The sequence below is a fragment of the Tamandua tetradactyla genome, chromosome 6, assembly GCF_023851605.1.
Source record: "Tamandua tetradactyla isolate mTamTet1 chromosome 6, mTamTet1.pri, whole genome shotgun sequence".
NCBI lineage: Eukaryota > Metazoa > Chordata > Mammalia > Pilosa > Myrmecophagidae > Tamandua > Tamandua tetradactyla.
Window position 1 is genome coordinate 28,444,806 of NC_135332.1, and position 21,509 is coordinate 28,466,314.

At 47.5% G+C, this 21,509-nt stretch overlaps 1 long non-coding RNA gene across 1 annotated transcript in view; it reads left to right on the forward strand.

Moving 5' to 3' along the window:
* Positions 1 to 21,509, forward strand: part of LOC143687538 (uncharacterized) — a 34,839-nt gene that overhangs the window by 1,666 nt on the left and 11,664 nt on the right. The gene's annotated exons all lie outside the window — the stretch shown is intronic.

Here is a 21,509-nt window from a genome sequence, read left to right on the forward strand (position 1 = left end):
ACACACAGGGACTTAGACGTCTTAGGGGCACCCCGAGCCCCAAAGACACACAAACGCACTTCCAGCCACACCACCTGACACTCCCAGAGACGCAAACCTGCCCCTCAGGCACGCTTAGAGACCCACGCAAATTAGAGACCCACAACGTCAGAGATGCTCACGAAGTCATACTTGACCTCTACATACGCACACAAACACACAACACAAACTCACACGCGATACCCTCAAAGGATTAAAGTCCCTGATATTGAACCTGGGGAAGAAGTAAGGTGGCGTCAGCCCTAAGGCTTCATCCCAAGACCCGTGGGGGCAAGGAGGACGAGGTCTGACCACCCCCCTTACTAAAAGGGAGTTGACGCCTGCAGGGACCAAAGGTCATCCCCTCTCTGCGAGAGGTGGGGTGGGGGAGGGGAGAAGGCGGCTCTGGGGGCTTCAGCGGCACTTCAAAGCCCTCGCGGCCGGGAACGCTTCCTGCGGGGGAGGAGCAGACCATGAGGAGAGGGGAAGACGGGCGGGGTACTGGGGGTGGAGGAGACTCCCCCGCTCTTCTCAGCACATTGCCCCCCTGGCAGACGCTTCCGCCGGGTCCGCCTCCTTTTCACAAGCACCTGTTCAACCGGAACATCAAGGGGCCGGGCCCCGGCGCACCGCCCCCCCGCGACTCGCCCTGCGCCAGCTTTTTTTTTTTTTTTTTAGTACCTTTCATCCGGGAAGGGGGGAGAATCCCAACCCAGGAGGGGAGGAGGGCGGGGGAGAACTTGTCCTTGACCTGGTCTGTGGCGTCAAGGGATTTACTCCGTTAATCCCGGGGAGAGGCGGGAGTTTGGGGAAGCTGAGCTCGGGCTGCAGTCCCCCATCTCTCCTCGCCCTTGCATGGACGCAGGGAACCCAAGACAGCTGCCGGGACGGAGGCGCTCGGTCTTGGCGCGCGGGACGTGGGAAGCTTGGTTCGCCGCCGCTTCCGTGCCTGGGGAAGGGGGTCGGAGAGCTGAGGTCTGTCGGGGTCTGTCGGGGTCTGTCGGAGCGCCGGGGTTCCCGCGAGGACCACCTTGGACCCGGATCTGTGAACTTGGCTCATACGAAAAGTTTAGGAAGACACAAAGAAGTCTCACTTAAGAGTTTCTAACGAATTACCTTTCAAAAAATCAGCCCTACGTTTGCCAGTGTAAAACGTTTGAATATTTGCCTTCGAAACAGTCTGGGGCCGCGGTGATCGCAGTTTCGGGTTTCGTCGAACGAGGGGCACTCGAGGGCCGCTCTGTCCCTCTATTCAGAGATGGGCGACCCCGTGCTGGGTGAGCCCTCGGAAGCTCGTAGAATGAACCGGTGTTTTTATTGTGCGTTTACGAAGTGTTGTACGAACTTTGTTTCGTTTAATACTCCCCACAACCTTTTTGGCGCGGGTGCTAATATTCCTATTTTACAGAAAGAGCAACCGAGGTTCCGAGGAATGAAGTGACTTGCCCAATGTCACAAACAGCCTGAGAGTCACAGAGCCAGGATTTGAACCCAGGCTGTCCTCCGCTGCAGCTGGGGCTCTGCCAACACGTGTTGGTCGAATGCGGGTGCTGAGCTGGGATGTCGGCTTTTTTATGCGCGCATCCGCAAAAGTTCCCTTCCCAGGTTTGGGGAAACCCCGCGCCCCGTGGGCGGAGCTGGATTCGCGGCGGGCACCCCTCGGACTGCGCTGTTAAGCTCGTTCTTCAGCTTCCAACATTTTAGTGAGCACCTACTATGTGCCCATCCACAAGAAAACGAGCGTAACCAGGACTCGGCCAAAAAAACTGTTCAAGTTCATTGTGCTCTCCTTAGTGTAACTGAGCACAGATTTGGGGAGGCACGCAGATCTTGGCTGTGTTACTTAATGGAGAGTAACCACCTCCCCGAATCTCAGCTTGCCCCTCTGGAAATGGGGGCGTTAATATCCTCTTGCAAGGGTTGAAGTGAAGAGCCAACGAAATGCCTTTTGTAAGGCGCTAAGGCACACAGTAGGCGCTCAGTCCCTACTCCGCTCGCCGCCCTCCCCTGCGTGCCAAGCCAGCACGTTCCCGCTCCTGCTTCCCGCCTCCCGCATCTGTGCCCATCTCGCGTGTCCCGCCGCGAAGGGACTGGGGCAGAGTCGACCAAACAGAAAATTATTTCCGTCCGCTCGGCCCGCCCCTCCCCGCCCCGCCCCGCCCGTCCCCGGAGCCAGAAGGGGATTGTGGGGCCGCGGCGGCCGCCGCGGGAGCCGAGGGAGGCGGAAGCGCGGGTCGCGCTGGTGCTCGGGCCCGACCGCGCCGGCCCCCGCACCTCTGCGGGCCGGGGTTTGGGGCGGTCCCGGGGCTCCGATGTGGCTGCAGCAGGGCGCGTTTCCGTGAAGCCTGGCTTACCAGTTCCTGGAACCGAGCGGGGGAGACTAGAGAGTGTTGAGGTTTCGCTTCTTCCAGCCGGCCTGGCGCCTGGCTTTGCGGGTCCTCGGGACCGGGGAACGCCTTTGGTACCCATTCGGTAGAAAGCCCCGGAGCTCGGGGAAAGGACTGCGCCTGCGGGTTGGTGTTTCGTTTGCGTTTGTTTTGCATATCGCTTTCTCCCCGGAAGGCTAAGTCTCTGACCTTGTGCGCGTTCAGAGAAGTTAGGTTCCTTTTCCGAGGTTGCCCAGCTAATAATTGGCTTCGTGTGGTCTGCCTGCCCACTGGGGGGACCTGGCGTGGCCCGCTGGAGACACACATAGATTCGAGTCCTAGGCCTCCCAGTTCTTGGCCTTGAACATAGATATCTTATCCGAGACCCTCAATTTGACTCTCCTGGCATGTGAACAGTGGGACCAACCACAGTGTTGCTGTGAGCCATGACGCTGTCAAGTGCCTGACTAGGAGGGAAGGGTGATTTCCCCGGCAAAGGTTATGACACTGCAATGATCTCTCCGGTGGGTTTGGTTGGGGTGTGAGGGATGGAGGCTCAGTCTAAGGAGGAACTGGTAGGAGTGAGGGGATTTCCCAGGCATTAGGAGGCAGTGGTCATAATTATTGTAAATAGTGACTGTGCATGTGTGGGATTTTTGTCTTTTTAGCTCATTCTGCAGGAAGAGCACAGCACCTAGTGCCTGCGTAACTAGCAATGTGCTGGGGAGGTCTGTCTTTCACAGCCTGGGTTTGCCAGTCTGTAAAATGGAAATTAAAAAATCCTCTTCTCCAGCAGTCCGAGGTCCGAGCAGGTGCTTTAAGATGTGAGTGAATCCAGGTGGTACTTTTGAATGTGTCAGGACATCATCACCCAGGGACATTCTGCAGTTAGGATAGGAAGAAAGGGAAGTTCATGGAATGAGGCAACTATCTGTCCAAACTTTCCAGAGCTATTTGGAGTCTAGTCCCAGCTCTGCCCCTAATTAGCTGTGTGACCTCTGACACAGCAATTGGCCTTTCTGGCATTTGGGTGGGTGATGGTTTATTTCTGTAAAATAAATAAATAAAATGTTTTTTTTTTTTTTATTTTTAGAGCAGTTGTAGGTTTCCAGGAAAAAAAAAACATGCAAAAAGTACAAAGCTCCCATATACCCGTCCAGTTTTCTTTATTAACCTTTTACCTTAATATAGTACATTACAATTGATGAACATTATTATGATATTATTAGCTAAAGCCTGTCATTTGCATTAGGGTTCACTCTTTGGGTTGTACAGTTATAAGGGGTTTTTTTGTTTGTTTGTTTTACTTATTGTGGTGACACATATACAACAAATTTCCCATTTTAACCACCTTCAAGTATACAATTCAGTGGTGTTAATTACATTCACAATGTTGTGCTCCCATCACCACCATCCATTACCAAAAAGGTGACAGATCTTGAAAACCCCCTTGGAGTTAACATAATGTGGGTTGATGACTCTGCTCTTGGGGAAGTGTCCAGGCTCAAACAATGGATGAATAGCATATGTTCCCTGCCCTGTCCCTGTTTTCCACTAGTTTTTCCCAAAATCTAATCATCATCCCTCCTATCATAGTTACAATCAGGACAAAAGTTGAGAAAGCTATCTTCTCTAATCTTCCAGCATACACATCCTTGAATCATCATGGGCCAACCATGGGAGATACCCTGACAGCATCTGGGTTGGTGGGCGGAAAGGGGGACTAACACAGAGAAAAATAACTTCAAGATGACAATGGCTGCTAGAGTACTGAGAACACTGCTGACACTGTTACGGAGGAAGTGACTGTGTATTATGGGGTCATGGAAGCCCTGAGCTGGGACAGACCAGATGGGAAAGGGTTTGCAGATAGAGAAGGGGCAGAAGAGTATTCCATCCAAGGGAGCAGCATGTTCAAAGGCACAGAGGCAGGACTGGTAAAGTATGTATTGAGGTTGCTCAGAGGCAGGACCAGTAAAGTATGTATTGAGATTGCTCGCTGTGGCAAGTACTCCCTGGTATGTGTGTTGGGAGCAGGAGAGGGAGCTGAGCGATGGTGGTGAGGCAAACACCAGGTTACAGGAACTCTGTATGTCTTGCCAAGGAGTTTGGCCTTCATCCTGGGAGCAAGAGCCACTGAAGGATTTTAAATAATGGGGGCATGGTCATATTTTCACATTGGTTGTCAAGTCAGGTTAAGAGTGGGTGGGAGGCTAGAAGTTGAGAGATTGGATATGACAAGGACAAGTAAATCCACATGCTCCCCCACCTCACCCCACCCTGGGCCTTAAAATGCAAATTCTGATTTAGTAGACCTGGTTGGGGCTTGAGATGCAACATTTAAAAAAAAAAATTATTTATGAAACAACCACATACAAACAAACATTCTTACCATATGATCATTCCATTCTTGTTACATAATCAGTAACTCACACTATCATCACATAGTTGTATATTCATCATCATGATCACTTCTTAGAACATTTGCATCAATTCGGAAAAAGAAATAAAAAGAAAACAGAAAAAAATTCATATGTACCATACCCCTTACCCCTCCCTTTCATTGATTACTAGCATTTCAATCTACTAAATTTATTTGAATGTGTTATTTATTTATTTTTAATCCATAAGTTTTACTCATTTGTCAATAAGGTAGATAAAAGGAGAATCAGACACAAGGTTTTCATAACCACACAGTCACACTGTGAAAGCTATATTATTATACAATCATCTTCAAGAAACATGGACTGGAGCACAGCTCTACATTTTCAGGCAGTTCCCTCCAGCCTCTCCATTATGCCTTAACTGAATGGTTGTATCTATTTAATGCATAAGAATAAGCTCCAGGATAACCTCTCTCTCTGCTTGGAATCTCTCAGCCATTGACACTTTATTTTGTCTTATTTCACTCTTCCCCCTTTTGGTCAAGAAGGTTTTCTCAATCCCTTGATGCTGAGTCCCAGCTCATTCTAGGATTTCTGTCCCACGTTGCCAGGAAGGTCTGCACCCCTGGGAATCATGTCCCACGTAAAGAGGGGGAAGGCAGCGAGTTAGCTTGTCATGTTGGCTGAGAGAGAGAGGCCACATCTGAGCTACAAAAGAGGTTCTCTTGGGGGTCACTCTTAGGCCTAATTTTAAGTAGGCTTAGCCTATCCTTTGCAGGGTTAAGTTTCTTATGAACACACCCCAAGATTGGGGGCTCAGCCTATTGCTTTGGTTGTCCCCACTGCTTGTGAGAATATCAAGAATTATCCACTAGGGGAAGCTGAATTTTCCCCCTTACTCACCATTACCCCAAGGGCACTTTGTGAATACTTTTTTATTCACTGTTTAAATCATTCTGGGACTTATTGGGGCATCACTCTGGACAAACCTACAAAATCTCATGCCCTACACAAGGTTCCAAGTATTATGGTGTTCAATTAAGCTGTTCACATAAGTTATATTAGGAAATACACTAGTCAAAATATAAATTTTGTACCAAATAAATGTTTTTTTGCTTTAGTTTCACACATAAGTTTAAGTTTTAAAATATTAATTACCATCTGTTTTCAACACCCTGCAGTATTGACATTCCTTTGTTCTTCCTCATACAAAAACGTTTTGTATTTGTACATTTAGTCACTACATTATACACTCTAGGCATTCCTAGATTATACCATCTCAGTTTTTATCGTATATCTTTCCTTTTGATTTCCTTTGTGCCCTCAGGCCTTCTCCCTCTATCATTCTCACATTCAGCTTCATTCAGTGTTCTAACATCATTGTATTACAGTTAGGTAGTATTGTGCTATCCATTTCTGAATTTTTATTATCAGTCCCGTTGCACAATCTATGTCCCTTCAGTTCCAATTACCCAATATCTACCCTATTTCTATCTCCTGTTTGTCTCTGTTCTTAACTGAAATTCTCCAAGTTCATTCATTAATATTAGTTCATATCAGTGAGACCATACAGTATTTGTCCTTTTGTTTCTGGCTAATCTCACTTAGCATAATGTCCTTAAGGTCCATCCATGTTGTTACATACTTCATGGCTTTATTCTGTCTTACAGCTGCATAATATTCCATCGTATGTATATACCACAGCTTGTTTAGCCACTCGGTTGTTGATGGACAGTTTGGCTGTTTCCATCTCTTTGCAATTGTAAATAATGCTGCTATAAACATTGGTGTGCAAATGTCCATTTGTGTCCTTGCCCTCATGTCCTCTGAGTAGATACCTAGCAATGGTATTGCTGGGTCATATGGCAATTCTATACTTAGCTTCCTGAGGAACCGCTAAACTGCCTTCCACAGTGGTTGTACCATTAGATGCAACATTTTTAACAAGCTCCCAGGTGATGCTGTGTTGCTGGCCCAAGAAGTACACTTGAATAGCAAGGAGTTAGGAGACTTATAAGGGTCCAGGTAGGAGACGAAGGCTTGATTCTGGTGGAAGCAGAGGTGTTAAGAGGAGAGCTGGGTGTGGGCATGTTGAGGAGGTCCACTGAACAGGACTGGGGCTGTTGTGGGGACTAGTCCCGGGGTGCAGCCTGGAGCGTCTGTCCTCTCAACGATAAATCCCAGGGGTGAGTGGACGTGGGGTGGTGATGCTCAGTAGACAGTCAGTTGTTTGGAGCTGGATGAGCCGAGAGTGGGAGGGGGAGAGGGCCAACTTGAGAAGCAGGGAGTTCATGTCAGGGAAGTCAGGAGAGAAGGACATTTAAGAAGGAGGAAGCATGCCGGAGTCACATGCCATTGAGAGGTCCAGGGAGGGACGGGTTCTGCAAGGAGGGGATCCCTGATGACCTCAGCCTGGAAAGTTCCAGTGACTGGGGGCGGGGGGGGGGGGGGCGGTGGCCAACTGCAGCAGGCCAAGTCAGGATTGGGAGGCAGGAAGGGAGGAAAAGAACAAGGCTAAGGGGGAAGGGTCAGGAGGCAGGGAGCTTGGAGGCTGGGAAGGGCGATGAGAATGTTGCTGCTGCTGATGATAAAGATAACAAGGGCCATGACAACAGCGACAGCGCACTCTCCAAAAGAGTTTAGCCTCCTGCTAAGCACTTGGTGTGTGCTTCTTGCAACAACTAGGTCTATTTTTGTTCCCATTGTACTGAAGAGGAAACAAACTCAAGACAGTCCCAAAGAGCACACACAGTAGGTGCAGAAGAAAGAGCGGATTTGAGCCCTACTTTTAACCATGTGTCCATGGAGTCTGTCTAAATTATCACCAAGGCTTCTGGAGCTAATTCAGAACTCACTATCGCTTCCTTCCCAAACCTCTCCCTCTCTGTGATTCATTCATTGTTATTTATTTAATCAACCCCCATTTGCTGACCCCTAGTATGTGTCAGAAAATGCGCCAGGCAATGGGAAAGGCAGGCGCTGGGGCCAAGAGGGAGGGCTGACAGGCAGGCAGATGGTCCTTGCAGCACGATGTGTTATGGTCGGGGTGGACCATGTACAGACAGAGCCCTGGAGAAGGAGCTCCCGAGTCTGCCTGGAAGAACCAGCCAGTGCTCCTTAGAGGAAGTGAGGTCTGAGCTGTGACTTGAAGGTGACCAGGAGTTTGCTGGGTAGACAGGAGGCAAGCACAGAAAGCTGAGGACAACACGTGCAGACATTAGCAAGAGAGCCCCACTGTGTTCAGGGGCTACAAGTGTTTCATGAAGGAGGAGTGGGATGTGGACGGTAGGGAGGGCTGCGAGATGAAAGCAGACAAGAGATCTGTGCATCTCACCTGCAACCCAGACTTATCCTCATGAAGGTGAGGCCCTGGAGAAGAGGCTGAACAGATGCACATGTTACAAAAATCACTGTGGTCACAGCAGAGTTGGTGGTTAGAGGGTCAAGGAGAAAGGCAGAGATGTGAGATTTAAGAGATTTGGGATTATTTCAAGTGCTGGAATGTAGGTTCCATAGGACACTGATGAATCTCTAGCACCTGGATCAGTGTCTGACATATAGTAGGTGCTCAGTAAATCCTTCTTAAATAAATGAGTGAATGAATGTGTGAAAGTCTCTAGAAGTGGGAAAGATGACCTGGGCTCTGGAAATGTCAATGGGGATGGAGAGGGAATACGTAGGGGGTGAAATCAAAAGAAGGGGATAATTGGAAACAGGTAGTCACGGAGGGGGAAGGTGAGTCCTAGGTTTCTCTCTGAATCCTAAAGAAAGGAGGAGGAGCAGGATTGTGGAAGAGTGAGTAAGTTCCGGTTAGGGCTTGGTGAATTTGAGATCCAAGTGGATTGTCCCAGAAGAGGGTTGAAATGTAATATATACCACAATAAAAATTATCAAGTGCTTTTGGAGTAGAGGTACTATTCTGTTCACCTCTTCTGCCATATGCTTGATACTCTGAAAATATCCAAAGATATCTTTGACAGTTGTCAGCAGTAGATAGTAAATAAAGCCCAGGAGTGGGTGAGATCATGCATTCAAGGGGGAGGTGGGGGGTGGAGGAGCCAGGCAAGGAGCAGAGACGGGGATGGGAGGTCAAAGGTACCAGAGTGTGGGGTTTTAGTGGGAACGGTCTATTTTGATCATTCCATTCTACGTGTGGGCTCTTGGGTAGACCAGAGGGGGTGCTTTCCTTCTTCAGAGAGTAGGGGAGGAAGTGAAGCATCGGGGCAGATGAATTAGTGTGTGTGTCTGAGACTTTTCTCTTGATAGCATGTATTCCTATTTAAAAGAATTTTTTATAGTTCTCTGTAATTTTTTGAATAAATTTTATTAAGATGTTAACCGACATGCAATAAAATGCACACATTTTAAGTGTACAGGTGATGACTTTTGACAATTACACAGCCATGTAACCCCTGCCCCCCATGAAGATATAGAACATTTCCATCTCCCCAGAAAGTTCCTTCATATCCCATTGCAGTTGGCCTCCTCATCACCAGCCCCAGGCCACGCTGATCTGATGTCTGTCACTATAGATCACCATAGATTAACCTTGCTGGTTCTAGAACATCAGAGAAATGGAATCTTACTATATGCACTGTTTTGTGTCCGGCTTCTCTCACTCAACACTGGATTTTCTTTTTGAAAGAGAAGGCACAGCCATTGAGGAAGTTCAGATTGGGGAGGAGAAGAGGGATCCACGGGGCTCTGGGTCAGCAGGGCTGGGTGGGGCTGGTCCTGGCCACCAGTGCCTTGAGTTTGCACTTCGGCTCTTCAGGCCACAACCTCAGCTGGGATGGATCTCTCCAGCCCTCTTGTGGGTATCTTCATCCTGATCTGCAACCTCTCTCCCACCTGCCTCGTTCCCCTCAGCCTCCAAATGGGCTCGGATCTCCACTACCCAAAAAACCCATCTGCTTGGCCTTGTCTCCTGAACTCTATTTCCCATCCCTGCTATTCTTTGTAAATCAGGAGACAAGCACAGTCTCCTCATGCACAACTCAACACTGACTCTCTGGCTCCACCTCATCGCTGCTGCAATTTGGTCTGCCAAGAGTCCCCAGTAGGACCTGTCGTAGGTGCTATCTGGAGGTTGTGCTGCCCAGCATCCCCTTCCTGCTTCAGGGGAAATGCCCTACTGGGTGATCTCATCCAGTCCCCATGGGTTTAAATACCATCTTGTGTCCAAATTTTAATCTCCAGTCCTGGCCATTTACTTGAACTGCCTACTCAACATTTCCACTTAGATGATGTAATCGATATCTCAAACTAAACGTGGCCCCGATGGGACTCTTGACTTACCCTTCCCCTCCCCTGCCACTCCGTCCACAGCCTTCTCCCTCTCAATGGATGGCAGCTTGATCTTTCCAGTTGTTCAGACCGAAAATCCTGGAGTCATTTCTGACTCTTCTGGCTCCACTCTGTTGGCAAATCATGTCTGCTCTGCCTTCGAAGTAGATGCAGAATCTGATGACGTCCCACCATCTCCAGCATCATTCTCTCCCCTGGAGTTTTGTGGTAGCTTTCAAAGTGGTCTTGTGCCTCCATCCTTACCCCTGCCTTCTAGTCTCTGCACTGTAACCAAAATAATCCTATTAAAGTGTAAAATGATCGAGTTATCCTGGGCTCAGGGTCCACGGGTGTCCCTGGTACTCAGAGGCAGCACAGGTCACCCTAGGGTCCTGTACAGTCTGCTGCCCCCGTCACTCACCTCTGCCCTCCCCATGGCTCACTGTGCTAAGGCCACACTGGCTTCCCTCACCACCCATGCTCCTGCCTTAGGGCCTGCACACTAGCTATCCCTTGTGCCTAGAACACTCCACCTCCTTCCACACCTGCCACTCCACTCACTTCCTTCACTCCTGGTGCGTGTTAAAATTTATCTTCTCAGTTAGGGTTTCCTTGACCACTTATTTAAAACTGCAACCTGCTCTGGTGCTCCCAATCTTCCTTCTTCTTCTTTTTTTTTTTTCCTGTTCTTTACCTCCTACATTATTCACATATTTATGTCTGTTTGTGGTTTACCTTTCCCTTCTCACGTAACCACCATGTAGACCGCAATCTTTGTGAGGTCTGTTGCTTCTTCAGGGGCCTAGAACTGTGCCTGATACATATTAGAAGCACAGTAAGTATTTATTGAGAGAACTGAAGGAAGGAATTCCGAGCCTCTGCCTTCAGCCTGGGTAGCCGAGGTATGAGTTCGTAACCCTGGCCCCACCAGTGCCTGCTGTCATGCGCTGCTCTAGGGAGAAGTGACCAAGACAGAAGGCTGGTGGAGGCCTCTCTCAATAGCTTTGCTGGTGGCCTCAGTGGCTACGGTGTCCCATACCAGACTCTTCCTGCTGAGCCAAAGTTGTGCTTTCTGCCACTTGGCCCCTAGGACTTCTGCTTCCAGTGAGCCCCTCCAGTCGATTTTGTGAGCCCCTGCCAGGCCTCCCAAGGCATTTCTCTGTTTTGAAGCCAGAGTCAGCATAGAGTTAAGAATCTGGGGTATAGGTTACCAGGGGACGGGCTGGGGATAGGGGATGGGAAGTTAAGGCTTAAAATGTGCAGGGTCCTATTCAGAATAATGGAAATGTTTTGGTAATGGATAATGGTGGTGGTAGCACAACACTGTGAAGGCAACTAACAGCACTGAAATGTATATGTAAATATGATTAAAAGGGGAAATGCTAGATTGTATATATGGTAAGAGAATAAAAAATAAAAAAATCTTTCTTCTTTTCCTTGAAAAACTCTTGCCTGGGAATGCCAAGAACAGCAGGATTTGGGCTGCTACCTGAAAGGGTGCTTCCCAAATTGCAATTCTGTGACCCCCAATAAATGCCTTTATTGTCTTGAAGCTTAGTTTGTTATTCCTCTGTTGATAGAATCATACAAACATGGTCTTCTGGGTCCGACTTCTTTTATTTAGCTTAATGCTTTTGAAATTCATCCATGCTGTAGGATATACGGCACTTCATTCCTTTTTTATTGCCACTGAATATTCCATTGTGTGGATAGAGCACATTTTGTTTTTCCATTCTTCTGTTGATGAACATTTAGGTTGTTTCCAATTTTTCCATTATACTGCTGTGAGCATTTTGTCCAGGTTTTTGTGTGGATGAATACTTTAATTTCTTTCGGGTGTATATCTAGGAGTGGATTTGCAGGATCATGTGCTAACTCTATGTTGAGCTTTTTAAGAACTGTCAAACTGTTTATTAAAATGGCTGTACCATTTTACATTCCTTAAAAAAAAAAAAAATCCATGGAACTGCACTACATCGTGAACCCTAAGTTAAAGCACGGACTTTAATAGTACAATTATAAAAATGTGCCATCATCAATTGTAACAAATGTTCCACACCAGTGCAAGACAATAGGGCCTTCCTGGCTGTTGGGGTGGTGTATGGGAATCTCGTATTTTGTGTATGATTATTCTGTTAACCCAGAACTTCTCCAATAAAGACCAAAAAAAAAAAAAAAAAAAAGAGTCAGAGCCAGTTTCCCAGACAGCTGACAGGTTCACCACAGAATCACCCAGGCCAGTGGCTCCTCGGTCATTCTCCCACTTAACCCCTGCCCGGCATTTGATCCCGATGGCTGTCTCTTTCCTCTGGAGACGCCCTTCCCTTTGGCCTCCACGCCCCATTCTCGTGCATTTCTCAGCCACCTTTGTGGGATTCCTTTCCCCCTGCCCATTCCACAGGGATCCTCTCCTGGATTCTCATGGCAGTTCCTGGAAAAGCTTACCCCTGCCTGTAATTTCAACTCTGACCTGTGTGGCCTCTCTCCAGCCCAGACCTTCCTTTCCAGGTCCCCTCAGCCCCATCCACTTAGCTGGCTCACATGGGATGTGTCTGAAACCGAACTCTTTGTCTACCTGTCCTGGACCCACCCTTCCTCTTATGGGTCCCACTCAGTTAGCCTCCACTCTCTCTTGAGACAAAGCCCTGCAGGTCCTCCTTTTTTTTTTTAATTTAATTTAATTTGATTTTTTTAAATACAAAAAAAACACGTAACAAACGCAAACATTCCTATTTTGATCATTCCGTTCTACATACGTAATCAGTAATTCACGATATCATCTTATCATCTCACATAGTTGCATATTCATCATCATGATTATTTTGCAGGTCCTTCTTAACTCTCTCCCTCACTCCTCTGAGCCAATCACTAAGCTTCATAGAATCTACCTTCTCAACGCTTCTTAAATCCAGAAAGTTCCTCATTTCCCCCTAAACCCAGTCCTCTTCCAACCCTATGCACCTTTGTCCCAGACCTTGGCAGCTGCCCCCCACAACTGACCTCTCTGGGTCATCTCATCTGTCACTGCATCCTCCACCTGGCTGCTGGAAACTAATCTCTGGGCCACCCTCCTGCATGGCCCTGGAGCAAGGCTCAGGATCGCCCCCCTCAGGCAGCTCCCTATCTGACGGGGAGCCCACACCCCAAAGCCAGGAAACAGACTCCAGCTGAGAGAGCAGACAGTCTACTCGCTCCCTGATTTGACTCTCTAGCCGGCTTCCGCCCAGAGAGAGACCACACAGCTCCAGGTTCACACTCACCCTGAAGACAGGCCTCGGCAGAATGAATGAAAGATGGTTCTTACTTTGAATGAAATGCCAGTGAGGAATAACTTAAACTAATTATCGAGTCATGCCGGAAGCCAAATTGTAGGCATTGTCATCTTATAAACACTATTTCTCAAGAGAGTGGCATGGCGTCCTCTGGGCAGCTGAAAGCCTGAGCTCATTATCTTCCCCTCCAATCTGCTCTCTCCCCTCCTGAGTCCCCCGGGGTGTGTGGGAAACCTCAACTTCAGCGGGGGTTCCCAGCTCCCCCTTCTGCGCCCAGCCAACTGGATACACGTGCTATTAGTTCTCCCTCAAATATCCATCCACTCCTGCGGTCAGGGCCTTCCTTCACCTTGGGCGAGGGGCTGAACATTGCAGAGCCTCTGTCTCCCTCATCTGTAAAATAGCAATTTTTGAAAAACATGGTGAAGGTTTGACTTAGGTCAAGTATGTCCGGCATAGAGTTGAATTGTTCAAACTGAGCATTCAGGAAACGCTAGTTCCCTGTTCCCTTATTGCTTCCTTCCCCCTCTCCTTTCCCAATTCTGATCACATGACTTCCCACACTTTAAAGTGTCCCTAAGGTCCCATCCTACAGGATAAAGCCTAAAGGCATTCAGCCCTGGCATTCTGGTTCCTGCCCCCCACTCTTCCCTACTATTTACCACACTTAACTATTTCATTCGTTTATTAAAAATATAATCATTCCAAAGTATAGCCCTACTGATTACTTGCTGGTGCTAAAGGAAGAAAATGCAATTTCATGATGGAGAACGCGGGCTGTCCCCAGCTGGGTCAACAGCAACATCACTAAAAGTGGGGACTCCAGGCACTGAGGATACCCTGTCTGATATACCAGGCGGTAGGAAGCATCATCCACCATGTGTTCTTGCCAGACTAGTCAATCTGAATCCAATCAAGCCCATAGATCTAATTTCCAGTTTACAGGAAATATAGGGTAAACAACTCCACGAGGAAGCAATCAGAGAAATCTAGAAGGTGGGACAAGGATGTCTGTAATTTACTTAAAATACTTAAGCAATTCAACAAGTCAGTGGCATAGGGAAAAAAAAGTTATTCTAGATTTAGAGGAGAGTTAAGAAACATAACCAAAGGCAATGTGCGGGTCTTATTTAATCCTCGTTGGAACAAACCAAATGTGAAAAAGCAATTTGGGGCCCCAGTTAGGGAAATTTAAATATGGAGTGGGTATTAGGTGGTATTAGGGAATTACTGTTAATTTTGTGAGGTGTGATAATGATACTATAATAAGTAAAAGAACTTCTTGAAGTATTTAGGGGTGAACTGTCACGTACCTCTATTACTTTAAAATGTTTCAGAAAAAAGTAACTATTCAAAAATATTAATTATTAAATCTAGGCAATGGGCAAATGGGGTTCACTTTACTATTCCCAACTTTTCTCTAGGTTTTAAGATGTGCATAATAAAAACATTTTTAAACCATATTTGAGGGCACACTGGCAGTTCAGTGGTAGAATTCTTGCCTGCCATGCAGGAGACTAGGGTTCAGTTCCCGGTCCATGCACTGAAAAAAACTCACACACAAAAAACAAAAAACCATATTTGGGTGCCAGCTATGTGCCAGTCCCTGAGCTAAGGCAGAGCCCAGTGAGGTCCCGGCCCCCATAGAGTGTGGTGGGTGAGAGGTGAATAATCAGATAATTACACTAACAAATGAATAATGACAAGCAGATGAAAGTCCGTCAAAGTACCTAGTTCTCAAAGGAGGATAGGGATAGAAGCCGTCCCAGCCAGAGTCTGCACGGTGGGGAGAGGCTCCCTCCGAGGAGGGACTGGCTGGACAGAGCTGAGTAGAAGCAGGTATTACCGAGGCCCAGGACAGGAGAAGTGAGAGCAAAGTTTACAGTCTGAAGGAACAGCATGTGCTGAGGCAGGGAGAGGAGAGAGCTTGTTGCTTTAGGCACTAAAGGAAGTCTGAGTGGCTGAAGAGAGAGAGGGCAGCACTCAGCCCACCCCCTCCTTAGGAGGTCCCGTGAGTAGGGCTTCCAAATTTAGGTAGCCCCACTCATGAGCTAGGTAAAGGATTCCAGCCTGTATCCTGAAAGCAATGGGAAGTCATTGAAAGGTTAAAAGCAGAGTGAGATAATGGATCCAATTTGTGGTTCAGAAGATAACTCTGGCTGCAGGGTGGAGGCCATGGTGGGAGGTGGGGCTCATTTGGGGGCAGTCGCAGTGGTCTGGAGCAGAGCAGGATGGAGGGGTTGTGGGTAGAACAGACATGGAGTATGGTAATGATGACATGGCTAGGTATTGGCCTGGAGGTGCCAGATGACTCCTGGGCCTCTGGCAGTGGATGAATGGAGGAGCCACATGCTGGGAAAGGTTTCTCTGGAAGAGTAGGTGGCAGAGGAGTGGTGCAGCTGGTTTGGGACAGTCTGAATTTGTGGGGCTTTTGAAATACCCAAAAGTAGAGTCCAAGTGGGCATCTGTGTGTCTGATGAGAGCTGAGATGGAAGGTGTGGCCTGAGCCACTGGTGGACGGGTGGTGATGGCAGAGTGAGCATGGGAGAGAGTCCAGAGATAGAAAAGAGATGTTCTGGACGAGGCTTGAGGAACCCTGGCCTTGGGGCTGAGGAGAGGAGGATGAGCCTGTGCTGTGGACCAAGAGGGAACGTGAAGTGCCCAGAGGTGAGGGACTAGAGAGGGTTTATAGAAAAAGGCAGTGACCAACTATGTGGGCTGCTGCTGAGAGCTCTGACAAGAGCCTGCCAGGCTTGATGACGCCAAGGCCCCTGGGACCTCAGTGAGCCATTTCAGTGGCCGGTGGGATGGAAGCAGATGGAAGTGGGCTGAGGAGTAAGTGGGAAGCAGAAAAGGGAAGATAATGCTTGTAGACAGTTCTTTGGGGAAGTGTGGTTGCAAAGAGGAGGAGAGAGGGATGGGGTCAAGTGAAGATCTCGCTTTTTAATGGGACAGATATGCCAATGGCTACTACGCAAGGGAGCCAAGAGGTGATCCTTGAGAAGGCAGATGGGACAGTCCCACCTCCCCTGCTTAACAGGAGGGCAGGAAGCTGACAGTGGGTGTCTGGAAGCACACAGGACAAGCACTCGCTTTCCTCTGTTCTTTGCACATAGTGTTTCCCCAATTGGAATTCCCTCATGCTTTCCTTTGTGAACTCCTATTCATCCTTTAGAACCCACGTTGAAGATTACCTTCTCTGAAAAGACCTCCCTCTTCTACGGTCACCTCTCCTCTAAGGTTCTAAGGACCGTGGTCATCCTTTTATTGCTACTTCTCAAATTAGCCCGTAATGTCCATCTTCCCCACCAGACTGTGTCCCCATCATTTCTGAGTCCCCAGGGCCTGGTACAGGGCTTGCTAAATGGTGGGTGCTCAGTAGCAATGAATGATGAATAAATGCGTGAACTAACTATAGACACATCGAGAAAGTATAGCAGGAGGAGGGCAAGACTGGAATGATTCCTGTGGGAATATGGAGCAGGCATGGGAAAAGGGAAAGAAACAGAGGAAAGGGGAGAAAGTGGCCTAAGCTACTGCCAAAAGCATTTGCATTTATCCAGGCCTTCTATGACCCAGGAGCTAAACATGGGGATTTTCTCATTTAATCCTCACAGTATCCCTAGGAGGAATATTGTCTGCTTGTACATTACCTGGTTCCGCCCATTAAAATGCTTTTTAATGGAAGGTACCAAATAATGTACAAGAGCAGGGGCTTGTCTGCCTTGTTCGTCACTGCACCTCCTATACTGAACAGCTCCTGACACATAGTTTTTATCTGGTCACCATAAAAAACAGGATGCCCAGTTATATTTGAATTTCAGATAAGCAACAAATTATTTTGCACAAATATGTCCTGTACTTTGTGGTGTTGTTAAAGTTGGCAATCCTATACACAGTAGGTGCTTAATAAATATTGTTAGATAAATGTTGTGTGAGTAAATGACACCATAAGGATGCAATCAGCAAAATCCAGACTGTGGGAATTAGCAAACAATCTGGTATTTCCAATAAATAAGTTGCAAAAATAAAAGAAAAAGATATAAAGGGGGAACCTACAGATTGAAAGAGGTTTAGGAAACATAAAAAAATAGCAATCCTTATTTGGATCCTAATTCAAGCAAACTAAACAAATTGTAGAGAAAAAATATTAGGAAATAACTGGAAATTTCAACACTAGCTATTTGATGATGTTAAAGGATGACTGGTAATTCTATTTACATTTGATAATAGTGTTTGGGTTATGTTTATTTATAATGAATCTTTATCTTGTAGTAATATGTACTGAAATATTTGGAAGAAAATATTTGATGTCTAGGATTTGCTTCAAGCTCATATGGAGTGTTTGTTTTTGTGTTTTTTTTGCACAGGCAGGCACTGGGAATCGAACCTGGGTCTCCGGCATGGCAGGCGAGAACTCTGCCACTGAGCCACCATGGCCTGCCCTGGAGTGTGTTTTATGTATCATTCTGGTGGTGGCCATTTGGGTGTATTTATTTGTCAAAGTTATGCAAACTGTACACTTAAATGTGCTTTTTACTGTATGTCAATCATGCTTCAGTTAAGTTGATTTTGAAAACACAGGGGCAGAGGAGAAAGTAAGTGGGAGCACTGATGAAGAATGGCCATGAATGAATATGTGTTGGAGCTGGGTGTTGGGTACACGGAGGCTCACTGCACTTTTGTATAGGTTTGAAAATTTCCATAATGAAACTTTTATTTTTTTAGTTGCAAGAAAGAAGATGCTATCGTTGTTTCTGTTTTATGACTGAAGACTAAATCTCCCACAGGTTAAGTAACTTATCCCAGTCACACTCCTGCTAAAATGGTGAGTCTGGAATCTGAACAGAACCCACTGAACCGAGAACTTAAACTACTAACCAGGGTTGCAAATTTATAGAGAAGGTAGTGCAGAGTTTTGGTGCTTGGGACTGGTGCAGCTCTGCTGGATGGGCACGGGGTCTGGCTGAGGGAGTTCTGGAGGCACAAAGAGAAAAGATGGTGGTTGGGGTGAGGTGGGTGAGAAATGGCTTAGCTTTCAGATGCTGCGCTGTAGGGTAGACTTGTGGTTACGAGCTTGGGCTTGAGACCTGGATGCCTGGGTTTTGAGTCCTGGCTCTGCAACTTGCTAGCTATATGGCAAGCCACTTAATTTATCTGACCCTCAGTTTCCTCATTTATAAGAAGGAATATTAATGGTACCTGCCCATGTGAGAAAACTGGAATCCGCATACATTGCTGGTGGGAATGTCAAATGGTGCAGCCGCTTTGGAAATAGTTTGGTGGTTTCTCAAAAAGTTACACATAAATTTAACATATGACCAGGCAATTCCATGCTTAGGTATCTGCTCAAGAGAAATGAAAACACATCTACCTAAAGACATTTATGCCAGAGTTCACAGCAGCATTAGTCATGCTAGCCAAAAAGTAGAAACCACCCAAATGTTACTGGATGAACAAAATGAGGTCTAGCCATCATACAAGGGACTACTGCTCAGCAATGAAAGGGGACAGACCACGAATATAGTGATAACCTGGAAAAACTTCAAAAACATTATGCTTAGTGAAAAAAAGTTTAATGCAAAAGACCACATATTGTGTGATTCCATTTATATGAAATGTAAAAAAGGAGAATCTATAGAGACAGTAATAGATTAGTCAGTCTGGTTTGGGGGTGGGAATGGGGAGTTACTACAAATGGGGATGAGGGATCTTCTAGGAAATGTTCTAAAATTGGATGTACAAGTCTGTAAGTTTAGTAGAAATCACCGAATCAAACACTTCAAGTGGATTATATATGGAATATAAAGATTTTTTAAAATCCTATCTCATATAATTATTATGGACATTAAATGAATTAATATGACATAAAGTCTTAGAACAGAGCCTGGAACACAGTAATGGCAATAGGAGTTATTGCTGGACAGGATGTCTGTTGGCACAGGTCCCTACTGTGCCTTCCTGTGGGGGAAGGTCAACTGGGCAGGTCCTCTGGCCCAGAGTCCTAAACATGGGCCTTACTACCTTTGGGTGAGACCTAGATGGACTGAGGAGGAGGGAGGGCCGGCTTCCAGGCCCAGAAGGGAGGCTGGACTCTGCTTGTACTGCGGTCTGGGGGACTACTCCCCTTGCATGGGTAGGAGCCCACCTTCCATTGTCATTCATTCACTTATTTAAAAATACTTATTGAATGCTTACTTTGTGCCAGATACTGCTGGGCACCAGGCATCAGTGGTCTTTGCTGTCATGGAAACCTCACCTTAGTTGCAAACTGAATAGTTAGGAGTTGTATAGAGGCCAGTGGAAGAATAGCGGGGGTGGGGGGTGGGAAGTGGAGAGTGGGGTGTCCTAGTTTAGGTTAGTAGTCAGGAAGGGCTCTCTGAGGAGGAGACATTTGATCTGGCCATGTGAAGAATGGGCAGGAGAGCTTGTGCAAAGTCCCTGAGGCAAGGAAGAGCCTAGTAGGCTGTATAAACTGAAAGTTCAGTTTGACTGGAGCAATGTGAGGAAGGGAGAATGGAACACAAGATGAGGTAGGAGAGGAGATGGGGCAAGATCACATAGGTTGAGATAGTTTTTTGGAGGGGAGATCACAAGTTGATTTGGGGATAGGTGGGGTCATCTCCTCTAGGATCTGATGAGAGTTTCAGCCTTTTTCGATCAGTTCAGCTCTACACCAAGATCCCAGCTGCGACCCCCCCTCTGGTGCCCAGTTGCCTCATCCCACAATCCCCTCCTCCTCCCTTCACAGTCCTTCTCTCCACCCTGAGGGGTCCTTCCTATCCCTTATTCTAGGAGGTGTCACATGGGACCCAGCATCCAGCCTTGTCCCTCTTTTCTCCTATGGGGAGGAGGAGGGGTTCCTGAAAAGGGTGTTGCCTCCCTCATCCCTTCTGCTGAGGATGGGGTCGGGTGTCCTCTACTGGGCACAACAGGAATTGCAACCCGCCGGCCGGTCAGCCAGAGCGGGTAACGGTGGCAGCTGCTCACATCGTGTTCCAACCCTCGTGACAGTGTTATGAGGAAGTCACTGTTTCCCTTTTTCACAGATAGGGACGTGGAAGCTCAGCGTGAATAGGTAAGCTGGCAGGACTGTATACCTGATACCCCACAGCCCTAGCCCTCCGATGAAACAGGAGGCTTACGACCCCAGGTCCTTTCCGCTGGGGAGTTGCTAACCCCTGCTCTTTGTAAAGTGCTTACATGCCCCTAAGTGCGTTCCCACCCTGCTACGTTCTGGGGTGTCTGATTAGAGCAAGGGAAGAAAGTGGAGGGAGAGGAAATTCCTCCGCCAGGAAGGACTCTCAGTAGTAATGGCCTCTCAATAAAGCCCTTAAACAAGACGGGGTGGGGGGGTGTTGATGGCTTTTTAAGTAGGAGAAGGAGTGAAGCCATTATTCTGCACAGTTATGTAATATTCATTTAGGCATACTAAAAATCTCTTGGGCGACACCGTGCCAGGCACTGGAATACAAATATGAACAAGACTCCATGGAATAGTAGGAGTTTCCCAGTCCAGGTCCCTGCAGGTGGGGCCCAATCCCCCTCCTGAGGTTGGGTAGGGCTGGATAGGATGCTTATCTGTTCAATAAGCAAAAGAAATCTGGTGCTGCAGTCTCAGAGTAAAAGTTCTCAGTACTGTCTCCCAGAAGAGACAAAATGAAGATCATCTTTCCAGAACCTTCTTCCAGTAGAGGGCGAGTGTGTGTGGAGGATGGAGCCAGGGCTCTGGGAGCAGTTGGAAACCTTGGGTTCCAAACCCAGCTCAGCTGGGTGAACTGGCAGGACCCCAGCCCCCCTTCCCCACTCATGACCACTGCCCTGGAGACATCTGCAGAAGATACCAAGGAGCCAGTGTTTTGAGCAATAGACTACCACATCTCTAACGCCTCAAACCCCAGCCCCACTTCCAGGGCTTTACCTTTGGCCTTTGCAAAAGAGAAGTGGGGGAGGTGGACCCTCCTCATCCCTTTCCTCCCAGATGGTACTTGGGGGCCTGTAGGGAAACTATGCCTCTGTTGTCACAGCTGGGAGGGCCAGGATATAAGCCGCATCGTTATTCTCCTTACAGAAACTCTCTTGCCCCAGTGCCAGGATGAGACATCCTCTCCATGACCCCCCAGCATCCTTCCAGCCATCATGCCAATCTTTACTCCAGCCGTCATACCAACCTCTCTTTATGT